Genomic DNA, 15,150 nt, shown 5'->3' with positions numbered 1-15,150 from the left:
GTGTCCCGGCCCTCCCACAGCAGCACAGTACCCATGTATACACACACACGCACGCGCACACACACATACACACGCACGCACACACATACACACCACGTGTCCCAGCCCTCCCACAGCAGCACAGTATCAATGTGTACACACACACACACACACACACACACACACACACACGTGTCCCGGCCCTCCCACAGCAGCACAGTACCCCTTACGCCCACTGGCCCACCTGCCCCTCCTAGCCCCAGCACCAGGCCCGGGTGCCCCCACCTAGCTCCTGGAACCCTTGCCTGCGCCCCGATTCCCCTGAGACACTGCCCAGGCACCGTCAGGGCTGGTGTATGAAAGCAGGGGGTGGGGTGCAGTCGGGCTGGTGTGGCCGGGCGGGGTGGGGCTCCTGCCAATCACAGCTCCCGGCTGCTGATGCGTGGGGTGGCCCCAACAAGCGCCTGGGGCACTCGGCCACAGCCACTTCCTCTGAGTCCGCCCTGCTGTCCGCTGCCCACCCCGAGATGCTGTGCTACCCTCGGCCCGCCCGGAAGGCCCCGAGAACACCAGCACCGAGCCAGAGCACAGGAGGCCGCCCTACTCAGGCGGGACCGCGGCAGGTGCCGTGCCGACCGGGCCAGCGTCACAGGCCGCCCGAGGCCTGAGTGGACGCCTCCCGGTCACTTGTCGCACCTCCCCGGGCTGCTTTACGTGTGGGAACAGGGATGAGACGCTGGGAGGGGCAGGGACGGCTTGGATGATGAGACTGGGACTACCAGTCCGCGGGGCAGGGGAGGGGGCGGGGGTCCCAGAGACCATGGGGGCGGGGGCCCTGCCAGGAATGATCCCCCCAGCACCCAAACAGCACCTGAGCAGGAAGCGCGGCGCCTGCATCCAGCCCAGGCGCCCGGGAAACGGGCCCTCCTGGGACCCAAGAGGAGTCTAGGTCCTGTCCCTACATCCCGGGAGGGCCCCCACACTGACCCCCACACTGAGGGGGTGGGCCCTTCCTGGCAAAGGCCAAACCGCCCCCATCCACCGGGTCTGACTCCACCGGGGGGACATCGGGGTGTTTCCGGTCAGGGCGCCCCCGGGCCCTCATTGCTGGCACCCGGCAGGGGCAGCGGGAAGCTTCCCCATGACCGCCCGCCTCACCTGTGACGGGAGTCTCGTGTGGGCCCAAACGTGTCCGGAACAGCAACTCGACACGGGCGTCCCTCATCCCTCGGCAGGCCACAGCCTCCAGGAGCCGCCAGGCCTGAGCTGCCCCCGGCGAGGACAGCACTGGGCGTGCAGGGGCAGGGCACAGGGACTGGCCAGGGACCCCCCCAGGATCTCTGACCCTGTGGCCCGAGAGGGGTGGCGGCAGGGAAGGCACGACGTGGGCACCGGGACGCAGCCATGCACCTCCCTCCGCCCGAGCCTTCCCGGAGTCTGCTGCCCCCGGGGCTGGGCTGGCCAGGACCCACGAACACCACACACTCCGGGCCCGCAAGCAGGGCTCCTGGGTGCCCCACAGCAGGGCTGTCCTGACTTCCAGACAGGACTCAGCACAGTGACACTCCAAGCACCTCCCCGGCACGTTTACGAAGAACCCGAGACGGTGAGAGACTCTCCCACCTTCCTCAGCCCGGGAGCGAAGCCCGGTTAGACAGCTTCTCAGGGGTCCTGCCCCGAAGGGCCACAGGGAAGCCACCGCAGCCCGTCCCGGGAAGAGCTGTGATGAGCCCTGACAAGCAACACCCACACGCAAGCACCCCCGGGCATAGCGGCGCCAACAGCCCGCGTACCTGGGCCAGGTAAGGTGGCAGCCCGGCCCGCAGCACCACCCGCACACCTGCCTTTGAGCCTCAGAGCAAACCCCACTCTTGGCGAGTGGCCCCGAGTGGCTCTGGGCCGGCTCCCTCCCGCCTCCTGGGACAGGCGGGCCCAGAGCAGCCCAGAGCCTCTGCCAGGCCTGGCCACAGCCCCCCCCCCGCCCCACCCCCGTCTCTTCCGGAGCAGGACCAGGCGAGAGGCCAAGAGCTGCGGGCCCCCGCGGGGCTTCCTCTGGGCAGGGCAGAGGCCTGCGGGGACCCACCCAGGAGGACCAGCGAGCCCGGCCAGAGCCCAGAAGCGAGGAAGCGCGTCCGTGTGAGGAAACATGCAGCTATATATAGAGTTCCGCTCCCGCCAGCCCCGCCAAAGGCCTGCAGGAGTCCTACCCAGGGCGTATCTGCGCACACGCGTGCGCACACACTCACACACACACCAGTCACCCACTTGCACGCATGCACAATCTTGCACACATAATCACACACATGAATGCACACACAATCACATACGTGCATAATCACAGACAATCAACAAATAGGAATACACAGTATCACACTCACGTTTGCACACACAATCACACAAGCATGCACACACACACTATCCCCCCCACACAGACATACACAGAATCATACAACCTCACACATACAGGAGAGTAACCTAGGCATCCCCGAGACAGCTCTCACACCCCTGCCCCACCCAGGGGGGCCGTGCCAGCACTCGGCCGCCGGAAACGACAAGGGCCTGGGCCCAGGGTGCCCTTTTGTGCACCCCACTGAACAGGGACCTCTCGAGAGGACACGAGGGACAGCTGAGCACGCACTCCCCTCCTCGCTGTCACACGGCTGTCAGTCACTGACAGGAACAGGAAACGCAGATGGGGGGAGCAGACCGTGACACCAACAGAGCCCGGGTCTATTTTATCACTTCCTGAGGACTCCTGAGGACTCTCACTCCTCCCTGACATCACCCCTGCAGCTGCAAAAGCTGCCCTTGGAAGGCTCCCGGAGAACTGGCCTCCCCTGAACCCCGCAGAAGGCACAGCCAAAAAAAAAAATCACCAGCCCGGGGCGGGTCACAGGGCAGGGGACAGACAGTGCCTGGGGCAGGTCACAGGGCAGGGCTAGTGCCCACGACAGGTCACAGGGCAGGGACAATGCCCGGGACGGGTCACAGGGCAGGGGACAATGCCCAGGACGGGTCACAGGGCAGGGGACAATGCCCGGGATGGGTCACACACAGGGCAGGGGACAGACAGTGCCCGGGGCAGGTCACAGGGCAGGGTCAGTGCCTGGGGCAGGTCACAGGGCAGGGGACAGTGCCCGGGATGGGTCACAGGGCAGGGGATCACAGCTTGTCAAGCCACCTCGCCCCCTCGAAGGGCATGAGTGCCACCCGGCCCAACACTGACCCCACTGAGTCACGCGCAGGGTCCGGCGCAGCAGCCCCCGCGTGCCCCCGGGAGCACCTGCAGCTCACACTGGTCAGGGTGCCCTGGACCCTCCCCGAAAGGCCCCTGGGCGCAGCACGATGTTGGCAGAGCCCGGCCGGGTGCCCCTGGCCGCCCGCCTGTGAGCGCGCCCGGCAGCTCTCTGCCCGCCCGGCAGGAGGGCATCACGACACACATCCTCAGCCCGGCCCCGCACCCGGGAGGGCAGGGCTGGAGGTGACCGGAGGACACAGCCGCGCAGGAGCAGGCCGAGGGCCACGTGCAGCACCCGGGCCCCTCTGCCACGCCTGCAGCAGTCGCCACGGGCCCAGGAGACACAGCGGAAGGGCACCGGCGCTGACCACGGCAAGGGAGGAGCCTCTGGGCATCTCTCGAGGGCCGGCTGCTCCCCAGTCCTGTCACACCGCCAGCCCCGCCAGGGCGTCCACAGGGCCGGAACCCTGACACGCTCCCTCCGCCGTGGCGTCCAGCTCGCCCGCTGACCTCCTGGCCGACCCAGATCTGCTCCGCCTCGGCCACTAGGACTCAGGGTCAGTCAGCGCCGCCCCGCCCTGCCCTGCAGGTGTGGGCCGTGCCTTCGCACCCCCGGGGTCCCGGATGCAGGGACACAGGGGCGCTCGGCGTGCCCCGCGGGGAGAGACTCAGCAGGTGCGGGAAGGCCCAGGGCCAGGCCGGAGACCAGCAGACACCGACAGGGCCCACGCAGTGCTGAGGGCTGACTCCTGCTCCTGTGCTCAGGGGCCGTCCTGGCAGCGCCCAGAGGATCGTAGGAGGTGTCTGGGGTCAAAGAGGCCAGCTCCGGGCAAGGCCCTGCTCCGACCCTGCAGGCTGGGTACTGTCTCAGGGTCCTGCTTGGGAGCCACGCGGGGCCCTGGGTGACAGCAGGCGCCACGTACCCTCTGCCACCCCCGGCCCTCCGCTGTGTGCTGAAACCTCAGGTCATGTGACAGGGGCTGACGAGAGGGTGCCGAGGCCTGACAAAACAGGACGTGGGTAACAGTGGAGGGAGCCGTGCCGTGGAGATGCCGGCACAGGCACTGCCGCTGCCTGCCGCCCTGGGGACCCGAGGACACGCCACAGCAGAGGGGACCGCAGAGCCCAGCTGGGCAGCTGGGGGGACACATGGCTGCTCAATGGGCTGCCCTCTGGCCCCACTCGCCCCTCCCACCATCCCGCCCCCCCAACCCCCCCACCACTCGCCCCTCCCACCATCCCGTGTCCTCTGGCCCACTGCCCCCCCCCCAGTCACCCCACCCTGCCAAGTCACCGCACAGTTGGTCCCACGGGGACTTGTGGAGCTGCCCACACCGTCCACGGACGTCAGGGAACATGCCCAGATGTGCACCCCTCCCATGAAGCACCTTCCCCACTCCACCCCGCCCCAAACCCAGAGGGTCCTTCCTGACGAGCCCCTTGGTCTCGGCCTGTCTCAGGGTCCGGCCCCCACCCCCATGTCCACGGGGTCCCTGGAGAAGGCAGCTGTGGCAGGAGCCCGTCCCGTCCGCCTACCCCGGGTGTCCCACAGATACGCAGAGCAAACGTGCAGTGACCCCAGGCCAAGTGCAGCACCGGCAGGAAGGGCCGGGAAGGGAGAGGAAAACGCCGGCCTCACGGCGGCTCCAGGCATCAGGCGCAGAGCCCAGGATCGGGGGGACAGCAATGCCACCCGTGTCCCGCGGGACACAGAGCGCCTGCGTGGGTCTCAGTCCTGCCACAAACTGGGCCCAAGGGGGCAACACCAGCCGCCGGAACCTGCCCAGAGCAAAGGCCACTCTGCTGGCGCCGAGCAGGGCGGTCAGGGGCCGGGAGGGCATTTCCACGGGAGCCCGCCGAGCACCAAGGCCTGAGACAGGCACCGCCAGGCCGGGTGGAAGGGCCCAGTGGGCCACGCCCAGGTGTCCCGGGGCAAGGGGGAGGGAGTGTAAGATGCAGGCTGGCGGGACCAGAGGGCCAAGGGCAGAGAAGCAACCGGCCCATCCCGACCCCTGGCAAAGCCCTTCCCAGAACCTGGGACTGCGGCTAGGAACAGCCTGGGGGCTTCTCGGTGGGAAAAAGCCCAGCATGAGCCACGATTACTCCACAGCTTCATGGAAAGAAGTTCAACATTTGGGAAGGTGAAAACAGAAACACAAGACTGGCCAGAGAGAGAATACAGCGGGTAAGGCACGCACCCTGCAGACAGCTGGTCCGGGTTCGAGCCCTGGTACACATGTGGTTCCCCTGAGCCACCAAGAGTGATCCCTGAGCACAGGGCCAGGAGTAAGGTCTGAGCACCATCAAATGTGACCAAAAACTTTTTTTAAAAACCCTCAACCAATGGATTTAAGGACAGCCAAGAAGCCCCTGCAGGGAGACGGCCGGGAGGGCTGGGGGCAGGCAGGCACCAGGAAGGCCCCCAGAGCCCCGAGGGAGGCCCCGAGCACTGCGACAGAGAAGCCCGGAGTACCAGTGGGTGTGGCCGGAAAAAGACAGAGGGAAAGAGATCTGGAAAAGACCAGTGAAAAATAGTAACAACCACAACAACAATCAAAGTCTAGAATGTTCCCAGCACCACAAAAAAATAAAAATAAACCGTGAGGAATGAGAGGATGGGAGCGAGCGGGAGGGGCACACACGTCACACGCGTGAGCGCTGCCCCCAGCCCACTCACGCCGCCCCGCGCCTGAGAACGGCTGAGAACAGAGGCGAGGACACCGAGTGCACGAGTACGGCCGGTGAGGAGCCGCCGCCCGGGGCCTGGGCTAAGGGCACTGACCGGCCACGGCACAACTGCAAGAACAGGAGCCACCCCACTGGGTGCCGCTGAGCGCAGGGACCCGGCTCAGAAACGTGCCTGTAAGGCGTGGAGGCGTGTGCGCAGCGTGGGGGCAGGGGGAGGGTCAGAAAGAGTAAACGGGCACAGAGACAGCAGAGCAGGGAGGGCGTCTGCCTTGCACGCAGCCCGACACCCCAGATGGTCTCCTGGGCACCACCCGAGGGGATTCCTGAGTGCAGAGTCAGGAGCAACCCTGCATCGCCGGGTGTGACCCCCAAAAAATACTAAGTAAATGCATAAATAAAAGAAACAGGAACCAAGACTTTTCCAAAACCAGCAGTGGAAGGAGCATAAACCCCAGACCTCAGGAGCACGGAGGGAGAGAAATGCCAAGGACCAGGCCGGCAAGACCTGCAGCACCTCAGCCCAAGGAAAGTGGAAGCAGAAGGCGCCGGGGACAGCAGAAGAGCATCAGAGCTGACTCCTGGCTCTGCACTCAGGAATCACTCCTGGCAGTGCCCGGGGGACCATATGGGATGCTGGGAATCGAACCCGGGTTGGCTGCATGAAAGGCAAACTCCCTCCCCACTGTGCTATCGCTCCAGCCTCCGAAAACATAATTCAACAATTTTAGAAACACTTTATACTGCTTATATGACATATCTCAAACATAAACAAAATGACTGAAAGTTAAAAAAAATAGAAAACCACATACCATTTACTTATACCATAATTACCAAATAAAGCTATTGTACAAAATAAAAACTAAGACATGATTCTCTGAGATATCTAATTTATCTGCAAAAAAAAGAATAAACTCGTAATAATACAAATCTAAATCCATACGCATGCAAAAAAATATAAAAAGCTAAATTTTACGGAATATTTTTTTAAAAATAAGTCCAAAAGCACAGCAGACTGTAATACATGTCACCAAATAACTAGTAGAACTGGCAAAAGAAAAGCAGAAGCTTAAAAACACTTGATAAAAACCATGAGGATTCTGTTCTAATCAGCTGCAAGCAAGAACAATGGAATCTGTCCAGACGCACGTGGGTCATCAATGATTAATGACCTTCTCCAGGTCATAAAGTAAGCTTCAATTACTTGGCCTCTGACCACAGTGGATCTAAGCTATAAATAAACCAGAAATAAATATCCCCCAGGCCCTGGAACCAGAAAAGATCCCAGGAAAAAAACTAGAAGAATCCACGGCCCCCAAGGACTGAAAGCAGTGAGAAGCACAGTGAGAAGCACGGTGGGCTCAGGACAGGAGGGAGAGAGAGAGAATGTGTGTTTATGTGTGTGTGTGTTTGTATATGTATGTGCAAGTGTGTATGTGTGTGCACACGTGTATGTGCATGTGTGTGAGTGCGTGTGAGCATGTGTGTGTGAGTGTATGTGTGTACGCGAGTGTGAGTGTGTATGTGTGCGCATGTGTGAGTGCATGTGTATGATCATGTGGGGGGGGCTTGGAAGTCACACTTAAATTCTCAAATTCATTTTAAAGAGACAGGAAAAATGAGGAGCTTTTTGTTATTACTGCTGCTCTGTGTTTTGGGGGTCTTTGGGTCACACCCAGTGGTGCTCAAGGGCCATTTCTGGCTCTGGGCTCAGGAGTGACAGACCCCCGTGATGCCCGTGGTACCATATGTGGTGCCAAGGCTCGCACCAGGACCACCAGAGTCGGGTGGACTTGCTTGTAGGGCAAACCCTCCCTCCTGAGCTCTGACTGGTCACTTGCCCACTACTGATAAAGAAATTTAGCTTATTACTTTGTTCAAAGAGCACCAGCAAGAGGCTGGAGTGACAGCACAGGGGCAGGGCGCCTGCACCCCACAGGGTCCCCAAGCCAAGGACTGATCCCTGAACAGAGAACCAGGAGTAATTAGCCCTAAGCACCACCAGGTGTGGCCCCCCAACCAAAAATAAACAAACAAATGGCCAACAGCAGGCCAGGGGCGGGATCAAGGTATAGCACTCGGGCCCCATTACTGGCTCCCCAAGCACTGTAGGTTGCAGCCCTGGTGGGCCCCAAAATTCCCCCCTCCAAAAAAATAATGATCTCAATGAGGGCAAATTTAGACAGACCGGGAAAGAAAAAAAAGAGGAAGGGGTAATTCTGAACACTAACAATCCAGAACTAAAATGGAAACACATGAAAAACCAGAGCCTGGAGACTGTTCTGCCGATGGCCAGGAATGGTGGGGACATCCGACTCCACCGTGGTCACCAAAGAAACAGTCGCACAGACAGGCCTGTCCAGACACATGGAGAGCGACGTCAGCCTAAAGTCCGGAGCGCACTATTTGTCAAGACAGAAAAGGCCCTTTTGTAGAGCCCCCCCGATGGACGCTCGGGGCACCGTCGCAATCACACACCCAACGCCTCTAGCTTCCAAAGACCAGTAGCGCGGGGTCTGGGCACAGACACACCTCTGAGTCTGCAGGGCGGGCGGGAGGCTGGCTGTCCCCTCTGCGCCCGTGCGGCAGTTCTCTGGCCTTGTGAGGGTGGGGGCTGGGGGGTGCCCGCTCAGGGCGAGAACCACAGAGAAGGCAGCTGGCACTTGGGCACTGCCTGGGGCGGGCAGCAGATGCACAGTGGGGCAGGCACGCCCTCCTCACGAGCCCGCAGATGCGCCATCACTCCTGGACCACGGGACGGTCACGAGGAGGCGGTGCTCAGGAGGGGCGGGAGCTTTGGGCGACCTGTCCACCCACCCATCTGTCTGTCCATCTGCTCCCTGTGCGCTGGCTCTGAGCACGGGCAGGGGGACAGGCCGGGCGGAAGATTCCTGCCGGCTGCCAGATGGTCAGTGCCAGCGGCCGCAGGTCAGCCAAGGGAAGAGCAAACCGGTGGAATGACGCCACCTGTGCCCCAGCGCCCACAGGAAGGCGGCCTGGACCTAGGATCAGGCTGGCCTCCAGTCCCCTCCCACACCCTCAGGTGCAAGGGCACTCACTGGGGGCTTCCACGGGCCGCCGGACCCAGAACCCTGAGCCCGTACTTTCTCCACACGGAGACAGTAGCCCGGCTCCCACTCAGAGCCAGCAGCCAACCGCGTGCCACCGACGTTCCCGAGACCGCTTCCTCCCAGAGAACAGCCACCCAGGTCGCCCCCAGGGGCCCTCGGCGCGCTCAAAGCTGCAGCCATCACCGCCACCCGATCTTAGAGCTGCCATCGGCCCCAAACACCCGCTGGCCACACGCAGCCACTGCCCCCATGCCCTGGCCCCTCAAACCATCACTCTCGCCCCAGACAAAGGTGCCTCGCTCAGCTCAGCGTGGCCCCACACGGTGACGCAGGCCAGTGAGTCACTCTTCAAAGGCCTCGTACGCGTCACACCCCGCCCCGAGTGGAAGCCCAACTCTCAGGTGTATCCCACGGGGAAATCGGAGATGCACAGAAGGTGGGCGGGAGGGGCTTCACAGCACACCCTGCGTGAGGGAAGAGTCGGCAGCCCCGTGCAAAGGAAGCCGGAACCGCACAAGTGACCCGACCCCAGACTCAGCCCTGACCCCTGAGTGGCCTCTTCAGGCCAAAAGCTGCATTTGCTCCAAATAACACAGACCCGGATAAATTACTACGAATGGTTTCAAATTTACTATCTATGTATTTAAATGTCTTCAATCATCTGAACGATCAGAAATGATATTTTCTTACTGGGAGAAAAAAACTTTTGGGATATGAACAGAAAGACACAGTGAAGTCCAAAGTCCCTCGTTTTCATTATGCAAGTATAAAAAGTAAAACAAATAAGCTGATCGGTAACATGAAAATTGGGGCCACAACAGGATGGGAAAGAATATTTACCCAATACCCATCTGATAAGGGATTAATATCCAGGATATACAAGACACTAGTAGAACTATATAAGAAAAAAACCTCCAACCCCATGAAAAAATGGGAAAAAGAAAGGAGCAGAAGTTTCCTCAAAAAAGAAATACAAATGGCCAAAAGGCACGTGAAAAAAATGTTCCACATCGCTAGTGGAGGATCATCAGGGAGATGCAAATCAAAACAACAATGAGATATCATCTCACACCACAGAGACTGGCACATACTCAAAAGAACAAAAACAACCAGTGCTGGTGTGGATGTGGGGAAAAACGGACACTCCTTCACTGTTGGTGGGAATGCCGACTGGTCCGGCCTTTCTGGAAAACAATATGGACAGTCCTTCAAAAACTAGAAATTGAGCTTCCATATGACCCCGTAATACCACTTCTGGGAATATATCCCGAGGATGCAAAAAAGCACAGTAGAAATGACATCGGTACCTATATATTCATTGCAGCACTGTTCACAATAGCCAAAATCTGGAAACAACCTGAGTGCCCTAAAACAGATGACTGGTTAAAGAAACTTTGGGACATCTACATAATGGAATACTATGCAGCTGTTAGGAGAGATGAAGTCATGAAATTTGCTTATAAATGGATAAACATGTAGAGTATCATGCTAAGTGAAATGAGTCAGAAAGAGGGACAGACATAGAAGGACTGCACTCATTTGTGGAGTATAGAATAACATCACATGAGGCTGACACCCAAGGACAGTAGATACAAGGGTCAGGGGGATTGCCCCATAGCTGGAAGCCTGCTTCATGAGCGGAGGGGAGAAGGCAGATGGAATAGAGAAGGGATCACTAAGAAAATGATGGCTGGAGGAACCAGTCGGGATGGGAGATGCATGCTGAAAGTAGATAATGGGCAAAACATGCTTACCTCTCAGTGTCTGTGTTGCAAGCCATAATGCCCCAAAGTAGAGAGAGAATATGGGGAATACTGTCTGCCATGGAGGCAGGGGGAGGGTGGGGAAGGGGGGTATACCTGGGATACTGGTGGTGGGGAATGTGCACTGGTGGAGGGATGGGTGTTTGATCATTGTGAGACTGTAACCCAAACATGAAAGCTTGTAACTATCTCACGGTGATTCAACAAAATTTTAAAAATTTTAAAAAAAAAGAAAGAAAATTGGGGCCGCAGTGATAGTACAGCAGGTGGGGTACCAGACTTGCATGCAGACAAACCAGGTTTGATCCCTGGCACCCCATGTGGCTCCCCAAGTGCGACCAGGAGTGATCCCTGAGTTTGGAGCCAAGAGTAAGCCCTGATGGGTATGGGGGGGGATAAAATTGTGAAATGTGGGGAAGGGAGCCCTGGCTCCAAAAAAAAAAAAAAAAGAGAGAGAGAAAGAAAGAAAGAAAGAAAGAAAGAAAGAAAGAAAGAAAGAAAGAAAGAAAGAAAGAAAGAAAGAAAGAAAGAAAGAAAGAAAGAAAGAAAGAAAGAAAGAAATGGAAAGCAAAGAAAAAGGCCCAAGAAATAATACCATGAATAAGACATCTGCCTTGAATACAGCCAACCTCGGTTCAATCCCTGGCACCCCACATGGTCCCCTGAGCCCACCAGCAGTGATCCCGGAGTGCAGAGCTACAAGTAAGCCCTGAGCACATCGGGTGTGGCAGCCCCCCCAAAAAAGGGGGGGGATACATTATATAATGTAAAAATAAAACCAGCTAACAGAAATGCAAAATGATTAATAATCCAAGAACTGCTGCTCCTCTTAAAAAGTGAAACAAAAATGAGTTTGAATCTGAATGAAAGAACCAACAAGGGGCTGGAGAGATAGCACAGCGGGTAGGGCGTTTGCCTTGCACGCGGCCAACCCGGGTTCAAATCCCAGCATCCCATATGGTCCCCTGAGCACGGCCAGGGGTAATTCCTGAGTGCAGAGCCAGGAGTAACCCCTGTGCATCGCCAGGTGTGACCCAAAAAGAAAAAAAAAAAAAGAAAAGAAAGAACCAACAAACCAGGTAATCAGAAATGCAGAGGGGGAACGAAGAGAGTCAGTAGGGAACAGGCCTCCTGGGGCAGGGCACGGGGACAGGCCGCTGGCCAGGGGGCAATGGGTGTCTGTTGGATGCCACTGGGGTGTCCTTGCTCCCCACCCCAACCCCGACCCCCCACAGGGAGCTTAGGTTTACTGAGCTACTCCCACAACAGTGCCCCTGAGGCACACCCAGTTCCACCAAGCACTAATAATCTTATGTTGCTTTTCTCTTTCCTTTCTGTCACTTGCATGGTTTAGCAATGTCCTTTTTGTATAGACACAAGAAGGCTGTTGATGCTATGCTTTGTAACCTGGGAGTTAACTGACTCCGAAATAATATTTACTCCTAGGAATCCAACATATTTACCCGACTTAAACCTCAATTGCCTTTACTTCCTAACACCCCCAAAAGGAGTGTCCCAACGAAGGGACTGGATGGACCCAGGCAAGCTGTAAGATACCCTGGCATCAAAAGGGGACGAGCTAAGTTCCATAAGAAGTACAATAAGTTGAGGGCACGGTTATGGAACAAACTCTGTCATGACCCAAAAAGAAGTAACTGCGTAAGGACCCTGCTGAGCACTGTGGGCTGGCATATCCAGCGAGATGTCCCAGGAAGAGCCACCCTTTCAGCTTAATGTATCTCTTACTGTGTTCACATAACACGACTAAGTAAGTTTACTATGACGGCTTCAATGGGTGACTGGCTGCGGAAAGGAGAAAGCAACACACCCTGGCTGGAATCCGGAGTGGACCTGCCAGTAGTCAGGAGTGCGGAAGCGCAGGTGACTTTGCCCCCGGGCAACTCCCGAGGACTTCCCCGAAGAAGGGGCTTGGCCTCTGTTTGTTGTTCCGAGGCTGTCTGACCCCACCTGCGTGTGCTCCGCCCTCCGTGATTGCTCTGTGACTATGCCGCAAGGGGAAAGAAGGGACTTTGGGACTTAGCGGTCTGCGGACCAGGAGGAGGACCAGGTGACAACGGTGACTAAGGGCTCGAGGAGGACGAGGAGAGGACCCTGAGTCTACGAGGAGACTCGGACGAGGGAACTATGATGACCGGGCCTACGATCAAAGTGACAACTCCAATTTGCTGTCAGGGAGGGATCGGCCCACGCTGGGGAAGAGAGAAATAAACCATCTACCGACCAGCCCGGGGCCCAGGCCCTGTGTCTGCGTCCCCCGGTCCTCTGCCCACCCGTCGCCGCCGTGGGCCGGCCAGGGAAACGGTTCTCGGCCACTGAACGCTTGAGAGCCTTGCGTGCCCCCACGCTTCTTCGTGGAAACTCACAGGTGTCCGTGGTGACAGCCCCTGGGGGCGGGGCACGGGGACAGGCGCTGGCCAGAGGCAGTGGGTGTCCGTGCTGAGCGCCTCATAGCCCCACAGGCTGGTTCCCCTGATCACAACCGAGACTCGGCGCCTGTACAAATGCAGTGTCACTTCCACTGAGAAAACAGGGCCCCTCACGGCAGGCGAGAGAGTGGGGCCCACCCCAGGAGGGCCGCGGGGGGCGGGGGAGCACGGGTGTTACCAAGGCAAAGGTACCTACGAAGAGTAAGGGGGTTCCAGGAGCAGACCTGAGACGTGCAAAGGCTCAAATAATTGAAAAGCAAAAGGAGCCCTCTGAGCCCTGCCCACAGCGTGTCTCGGAGGGTTTCTCAGCGAACACTGCCCAGAGCAAGCAAAGTCTGGGACGTTCCTAACGCGGTTTTCTGGGCCCAGTTTAACTGTGACACTGAAACACAATGAAGCTGACCCCACCCCAGAGAGCACGCGGGTGGGCACACTCCAGCACCCGGCCAGGGGCACCCCTACACCCGGTCCAAACATCCCATGGAACCCGGCACCCGTGCCTTCCGGTTTAAAGACACAGAACGCCGGAATTTAAAGTAACCCATTCACGTGGCTTTAAAGGCCTCCCTCCCACCAGCAAGTCAACAGAAGTCGTGGAGAAGTCAGAGCTCTCCCAAGCAGGGCACAACGAAATCAGAGACCGCCCGACTCTACCAAGCCAGCAGCACCAAGCAGACGCCGGGGCAGCTTCACCCCAACAAACGGGCGCTCAGACGGGGCGAGCTGGAGCCCGGACACGCGCCCGGCCACAGGAGCATCTGCAGGCCGGCTCAGAGACCCGGGAGCCCCGACACCAGTACCAGCCCGAATGCAGCTCCCAACACCAGCACCGGCCCGAATGCCAGTCCCGACACCAGCACCGGCCCGAATGCCAGTCCCGACACCAGCACCGGCCCGAATGCAGCTCGGCATGCCAGAAAGTACTGACAATCACAAGGAACACGCAGAGAGGAGAAAAGGAAAAGCGCAACGGGAGCGACTGTCTGTAGAGGGGAGACGTGAGCGCAGACCCCAAGCCGGCCCCCAGGCCAGACGCAAAAGCCACATTGGTCCGGAGCCCTTTAAGGGCAAGATAAGGGGCCGAGGGAGGGCGTGACTCGGCACACACGGCAAACGCCTGCCACACACAGGACCTGGGCGCCACCCTGGCACCGCGATAAATGAGCAAACAGTGATTGAGTGGAGAGAAAAATACCAAGTCATGAAGGGGGCAGGGGGGCTCGGGAGCAGGGCCGAGGAGGCGGGTCTCAGGCCAGCCCACGTGCCAGGGGAGAGACCCGGCAGCACTGGCCTGGGCATCTCGGGCACGGTGAAGCGTGTGGCCCACAGCCAGCACTGCGCCCCCATGCGGTGTGCAAGCACAGTCAAGGGTCTCGGCGCCAGAAACCACGTGCGGCCACCACGGGAGACTCAGGCCAGGCGGCACAGGGCAAATGTCCACGGCAGTGAGGGGGAAAAGGGAAACGGGCACGAGGCCAGGCTGGCAGCGGGCGTGGGAAGACACAGGCCTTCAGCGTCAGGACCTGTGCAGAAAACACTGCAGAACTCTCATGAACGTGTGTGTGTGTGTGTGTGTGTGTGTGTGTGTGTGTGTAAAGTGAACATGGAAAGAAACACGCCCAAATCTGTTCTGAGAATTCCTATTTCCTTTCTGACTATTCACACTTGCTTTTTAATCACTGCCAACATTCTTCGCTGCATTTTTCTAATCTTTCTGGGCCGGAGCAACAGTTCAGCGGAGAGAGCACTTGCTTTGCAGGCGGCCAACCCAGGTTTGATCCCCCGTCATCCCCGAGCACCACCAGGAGGGATCCCTGAGTGCAGAGCCAGGAGTAACCCCTCAGGACCTCTAAGTGGGGCCAAAAAAATAAAAATAAAAAAACAACGACAACAATGCCTAAGGTTCTATAATAATTAAGAAAAATAAACCTCTGGGTCACACCACTGGAGAAACGTAAACGACAACA

General features: G+C 58.4%; 1 protein-coding gene across 1 annotated transcript in view; it reads right to left on the bottom strand.

Moving 5' to 3' along the window:
- DGKD (diacylglycerol kinase delta) overlaps nt 1-15,150 on the bottom strand; it is a 54,422-nt gene that overhangs the window by 16,979 nt on the left and 22,293 nt on the right. The window lies entirely within an intron of this gene.

Source organism: Sorex araneus, chromosome X (genome assembly GCF_027595985.1).
Source record: "Sorex araneus isolate mSorAra2 chromosome X, mSorAra2.pri, whole genome shotgun sequence".
In the NCBI taxonomy this organism is placed as follows: domain Eukaryota; kingdom Metazoa; phylum Chordata; class Mammalia; order Eulipotyphla; family Soricidae; genus Sorex; species Sorex araneus.
This window is presented reverse-complemented; position numbering and strand designations above follow the sequence as displayed.